Source organism: Thalassophryne amazonica, chromosome 6 (genome assembly GCF_902500255.1).
Source record: "Thalassophryne amazonica chromosome 6, fThaAma1.1, whole genome shotgun sequence".
NCBI lineage: Eukaryota > Metazoa > Chordata > Actinopteri > Batrachoidiformes > Batrachoididae > Thalassophryne > Thalassophryne amazonica.
This window is the reverse complement of record NC_047108.1, coordinates 13,593,223-13,599,222: the sequence shown is the minus strand read 5'-3', so window position 1 is coordinate 13,599,222 and position 6,000 is coordinate 13,593,223.

Here is a 6,000-nt window from a genome sequence, read left to right as displayed (position 1 = left end):
AACAAGTCATAAAGTGGCCCTGCAATACGGGAGAAATCTTGTATGTACTGCCTGTAGTAACTTAACAAGCCCATGATAGCACGTAGCTCTCCTACATTGCTTGGATTTTTGTCTTTCAAAGCTCTCACTGCAATGGTGTCAGCAGGGTCAATCTTGCTACCTTCAGCAGAAACAACTCTTCCCAGGTAGCGGACTTCTCGCTTAAATAGTTCGCATTTGCAAGGCTTTAGCTTTATCCCATGCTTCCTCAACAACTGAAGCACTTTGCGGACATGGTTGACATGCTCATCAAAAGACTGACTATACACGAGTGTATCATCCAGGTAGGGCACACAGATGTTGTCTCTCACGTCCTCTAAGCACTCCTCCATGCACCTTTGGAAGGCAGCAAGTGTGTTCATCAACCCAAATGGGATTCTTATCCATTCGTAGAGGCCCCATGGTGTCACAAATGCAGTCAAAGGCTGGCTGTTCTCATCCATGAAACCTTGATGGTAGGCCTTTCCTTGGTCTAGTAATGAGAACCATGAATTGCCACCAAGGCTGTCAAGGATGTCCTGCACTCGAGGGATCGGTTGTCTGTCAGGGTGGGTCTTTCTGTTTAGTTCTCGGTAATCTATGCAAAGTCGAAGGCTCCCGTCCTTCTTCCTTACACAAACCACCGGTGATGCATAAGAAGAGTTCGATTTCCTCACCCATCCCTGTGCAATAAGATTGTGAAGATAATCTTTCATCTCCTTATATAGTGGTTTTGGCACAGATAGGTAGGTGCGTGCTACAGGATCCATATCTTTCAGCGATATGCTCAACTTCAGTTTCTGTATACACCCGATGTCATTGTCTGATGTTGAAAAGGAGGAGCATTCATCACGAAGCATGTCCCGCACCACTACTCTCTCAGGTTCATTCAGGTGGCTCAAATCAATTGGTGGATCCCATGGAGTATCAGTAACTTGGTCACTGTCTGCATTAACTTGACTCACTGATACTGGGGGGCAATTATCAGGTTTCTCCAAAACAGTAGCTGGATACACAGCCTGAATCTGATAAAGGGGACCCACAATAGTGTTCCCTGGCAGCTCAATATCATGATCAGTGGGGTTTTGCACATCAAGAACTACGTAAGGTGAAACACCACTTCTGAGCTTTACCAAAGTTTCACAGAACTCAAGGCCCTCAGACCACTGGGGATTTATGTCGGGTTCAAATAGGAGTGTGGTGTCTTTCTTAGGTGGCTGTGTCTGCACCTTACAGTCAAGCCGAACAGAACTATGTTTTGGGACTGTTACTTTCTCTTTTGTGGTTTTCACGACATGGCCGTAAGATTGTTCAGTTGCCACCAGGTCAATAAGGGTTACGACATTTCCCTTGTCAAGGCTAGGAAAGGCTGCTTCAAGCACCCCATGCAACTGCTCGTTTCTTGCAGCATCCAGTTGTTCTTTCGTGTTAGTTTTCACTACTTGCTCAATGACATTATAGCCTAGTATTGGCTGTGAAAGGCTTTTGCCTTTCATCACGAGCATGGGCACAGCAAGTTCTTTGGGGTCAGCTCCCTCTGCAGCCAACCCAAAGGTGACCTCAATGAAACCTTTGTAAGGCATATTTTGTCCATTAGCAGCAATGATTTTCAAATCATCAATCAATCAATTTTTTTTATATAGCGCCAAATCACAACAAACAGTTGCCCTAAGGCGCTTTATATTGCAAGGCAAGGCCATACAATAATTATGTAAAACCCCAACGGTCAAAACGACCCCCTGTGAGCAAGCACTTGGCTACAGTGGGAAGGAAAAACTCCCTTTTAACAGGAAGAAACCTCCAGCAGAACCAGGCTCAGGGAGGGGCAGTCTTCTGCTGGGACTGGTTGGGGCTGAGGGAGAGAACCAGGAAAAAGACATGCTGTGGAGGGGAGCAGAGATCGATCACTAATGATTAAATGCAGAGTGGTGCATACAGAGCAAAAAGAGAAAGAAACAGTGCATCATGGGAACCCCCCAGCAGTCTACGTCTATAGCAGCATAACTAAGGGATGGTTCAGGGTCACCTGATCCAGCCCTAACTATAAGCTTTAGCAAAAAGGAAAGTTTTAAGCCTAATCTTAAAAGTAGAGAGGGTGTCTGTCTCCCTGATCTGAATTGGGAGCTGGTTCCACAGGAGAGGAGCCTGAAAGCTGAAGGCTCTGCCTCCCATTCTACTCTTACAAACCCTAGGAACTACAAGTAAGCCTGCAGTCTGAGAGCGAAGCGCTCTATTGGGGTGATATGGTACTACGAGGTCCCTAAGATAAGATGGGACCTGATTATTCAAAACCTTATAAGTAAGAAGAAGAATTTTAAATTCTATTCTAGAATTAACAGGAAGCCAATGAAGAGAGGCCAATATGGGTGAGATATGCTCTCTCCTTCCAGTCCCCGTCAGTACTCTAGCTGCAGCATTTTGAATTAACTGAAGGCTTTTTAGGGAACTTTTAGGACAACCTGATAATAATGAATTACAATAGTCCAGCCTAGAGGAAATAAATGCATGAATTAGTTTTTCAGCATCACTCTGAGACAAGACCTTTCTGATTTTAGAGATATTGCGTAAATGCAAAAAAGCAGTCCTACATATTTGTTTAATATGCGCTTTGAATGACATATCCTGATCAAAAATGACTCCAAGATTTCTCACAGTATTACTAGAGGTCAGGGTAATGCCATCCAGAGTAAGGATCTGGTTAGACACCATGTTTCTAAGATTTGTGGGGCCAAGTACAATAACTTCAGTTTATCTGAGTTTAAAAGCAGGAAATTAGAGGTCATCCATGTCTTTATGTCTGTAAGACAATCCTGCAGTTTAGCTAATTGGTGTGTGTCCTCTGGCTTCATGGATAGATAAAGCTGGGTATCATCTGCGTAACAATGAAAATTTAAGCAATACCGTCTAATAATACGGCCTAAGGGAAGCATATATAAAGTGAATAAAATTGGTCCTAGCACAGAACCTTGTGGAACTCCATAATTAACTTTAGTCTGTGAAGAAGATTCCCCATTTACATGAACAAATTGTAATCTATTAGACAAATATGATTCAAACCACCGCAGCGCAGTGCCTTTAATACCTATGGCATGCTCTAATCTCTGTAATAAAATTTTATGGTCAACAGTATCAAAAGCAGCACTGAGGTCTAACAGAACAAGCACAGAGATGAGTCCACTGTCCGAGGCCATAAGAAGATCATTTGTAACCTTCACTAATGCTGTTTCTGTACTATGATGAATTCTAAAACCTGACTGAAACTCTTCAAATAGACCATTCCTCTGCAGATGATCAGTTAGCTGTTTTACAACTACCCTTTCAAGAATTTTTGAGAGAAAAGGAAGGTTGGAGATTGGCCTATAATTAGCTAAGATAGCTGGGTCAAGTGATGGCTTTTTAAGTAATGGTTTAATTACTGCCACCTTAAAAGCCTGTGGTACATAGCCAACTAACAAAGATAGATTGATCATATTTAAGATCGAAGCATTAAATAATGGTAGGGCTTCCTTGAGCAGCCTGGTAGGAATGGGGTCTAATAAACATGTTGATGGTTTGGATGAAGTAACTAATGAAAATAACTCAGACAGAACAAGAATCATCAGGTGCATCAAGTAGCTCAGAGATACTTCTCAACTTCTCATTTGGTAAATGACTCTTTTTCCACTTTTCATCCATAATACAGACTTGGGAACCCGTATCCCACAGAGCTTGTGTCCTGCGACCTTGTATGTAGCACTCAACAACGCACCGTTTCCCTACCAGTGCAACAAGTTGAGACTGTCTGTCCTCTTCCTTGGTGTGAGCAGACCGGGAACATGAGTAAGAGTGGTGGTTTACTTGTGCATGAGCTTTTTGGTTGCACTGTTTTTTGTGTCTTGGCCAATGCTCAATTTGACAGTTTTTGGAACAGTAGATGTCCCTTTTACATGATGCACATTGTCGAAATCTTTGATGTTTTTCAGAGATACCACAGTAGGAGCAATACTTGTGGGACAATCTATTTTTGGTGGTTACTCCCTGTCCCGTGGGGGCAACCCTCTTTCGTTTAAAGAACCATCTCCGTCTTTTCTGTTGTCTCTCACCTTACAGCCTGCGAGGTAATGTTCATTGCTACCACATCTGAAGCAATGGGTGCAGTATTCATGTCCACTTTGATGGCAGCCACTGCACTTTCTCAGGCGTGCACGGTTTGTGGCAGAATAATGGGGTTGTGGGGCAAACCGCTGTTGATATTGTGCTGTGGGGGAGGCCAAATACTGGGTCTGTGTTGAACTGGGCCGGCGAATCGACTCTCTGATTTGTGTGACTTCAGCGCCCAGGTTTTTCAGTACTGTCATATCAGAACGTAATTCTTTCAGTTAATTTAGTACATCAGCTTGGATTCTGTTGGTGGGTTCAGTATTGTGACTTTTCCCTTTTGTTTCTGCATGTAATTCGTTCGGCTGGACTGAGTGCACAGTGGCTGGTCGTTGTTGGGTTAGTGATTTCTTTTTGTTTTGTCTCTCTGCCTCGTTTGCACAGGCATGGTTAATTTTTTCGAGGAGGAGCTCATCACTTGATGTAATTTGCTGCAGGTAAGGTTGGAGGTCACTTCTAATACTGTCATTTTGCAGACCTGTTAGCACGGTATGAGGAAACATGCTTTGCACAAGGACAGGATCATACCTAAGGCCAGATTCTGCTTCCTTTGAAGCAAACAAGATTTTTTGTCTCAGGTCTAGGGCACGGATCAGGAATGTTTGAGGAGTTTCCTTGCTGCTTTGGACCTCTGATGTTAGTTGTTTGTACAGTTCTGTTGCATCCTTTTCTTGGTAGTGAGACCTCAGAATCCTTCTTAAACTTGGTAGGGTAAGATTGGCTTTGCCCTCAAGATAACTGCGTAGTTGCAGGCCCGGTGCTATGGCTCTAATCACTGTGTCCACTATTTCAATTTCGGGAAATCCCTTGCAGATGCCTTGTTCAATCTGGTGTGCTAGGCTTGAGAAAGTAAGTTTGTCTTTTTGTCCTGGCTCACCAATTTGTCCTGATATTTTGAACTCTTTGCTCCACTGTACTGACAAATGGGGTTGGGAGAACTGTTGCGTGTGGTTCACTTCAACAACATTAACCCCATCATCCACCGACCTTTTGGCTTCACTGCTTGGGTTTAGTTTCTCTTGTTGTGAGAGTGCCAGTGCTTGTTGTAATCGCTCGATTTCTTTTTTTAACAACTCTTCTTCTGATAGTTGAACTACGTGTTCTTGCATCACTTCCGTTTGTTTTGCACCTTTGGCTGCCTGTTCTGGTGCAGTATTTTGAGGGGAATGTTGCAATTCAATAACTTTGTCTTTTAGGCCAAGTAATTCAGACATGCCTTGGTCCTCCAGTTCATATAACTCTGCCCTCTCCAGATGACTGGTGATATATGAGATAAGAGAAGCGCGATTCTTGCCTGATACCTTCTCAAATTTTGTACCAGCAACAGCTAAAAAGTCACAGACTTCAACCAAGGCATCTTTTGTTAGTGTGTACAACGCACTGCCGACTTCTAGTTTCAAATTCTCAAGCTCCGAAAAATCCATCCTAGTCGCTGGCCTGTGGACAATGTTAGGGTGATGTAGATCCGTCTCCTGGCAGAATGGACAACACAGCTCTCCTGGCACCAGCGGTTAGCCTCAGATTGCATGGAAGTCACTCTCCACAGATGGAATACCACACACTGTCATCCACTCTGGCTGAAGATATGGGGGACTGAATGATAACCAGGGACGTCTATCTGAGACAGCTGGCCCTCGTCACACTCTATCCCAGCGGTGCCTCCAAAATGTTACACCCTGAAGAGGGGGAATATCAATAAAGACGCTCAGACACGATGTTTCCTCTCTGGCAGCTTCATTGAGAATCGAATATTTGTTTCAAAAGTTATTTACAAATATACAAAAGTTCCACATTCATTCTGTCCTTTAACAGGTAAATGTGTTTTTTTCTTTAACAGTGAAGCAA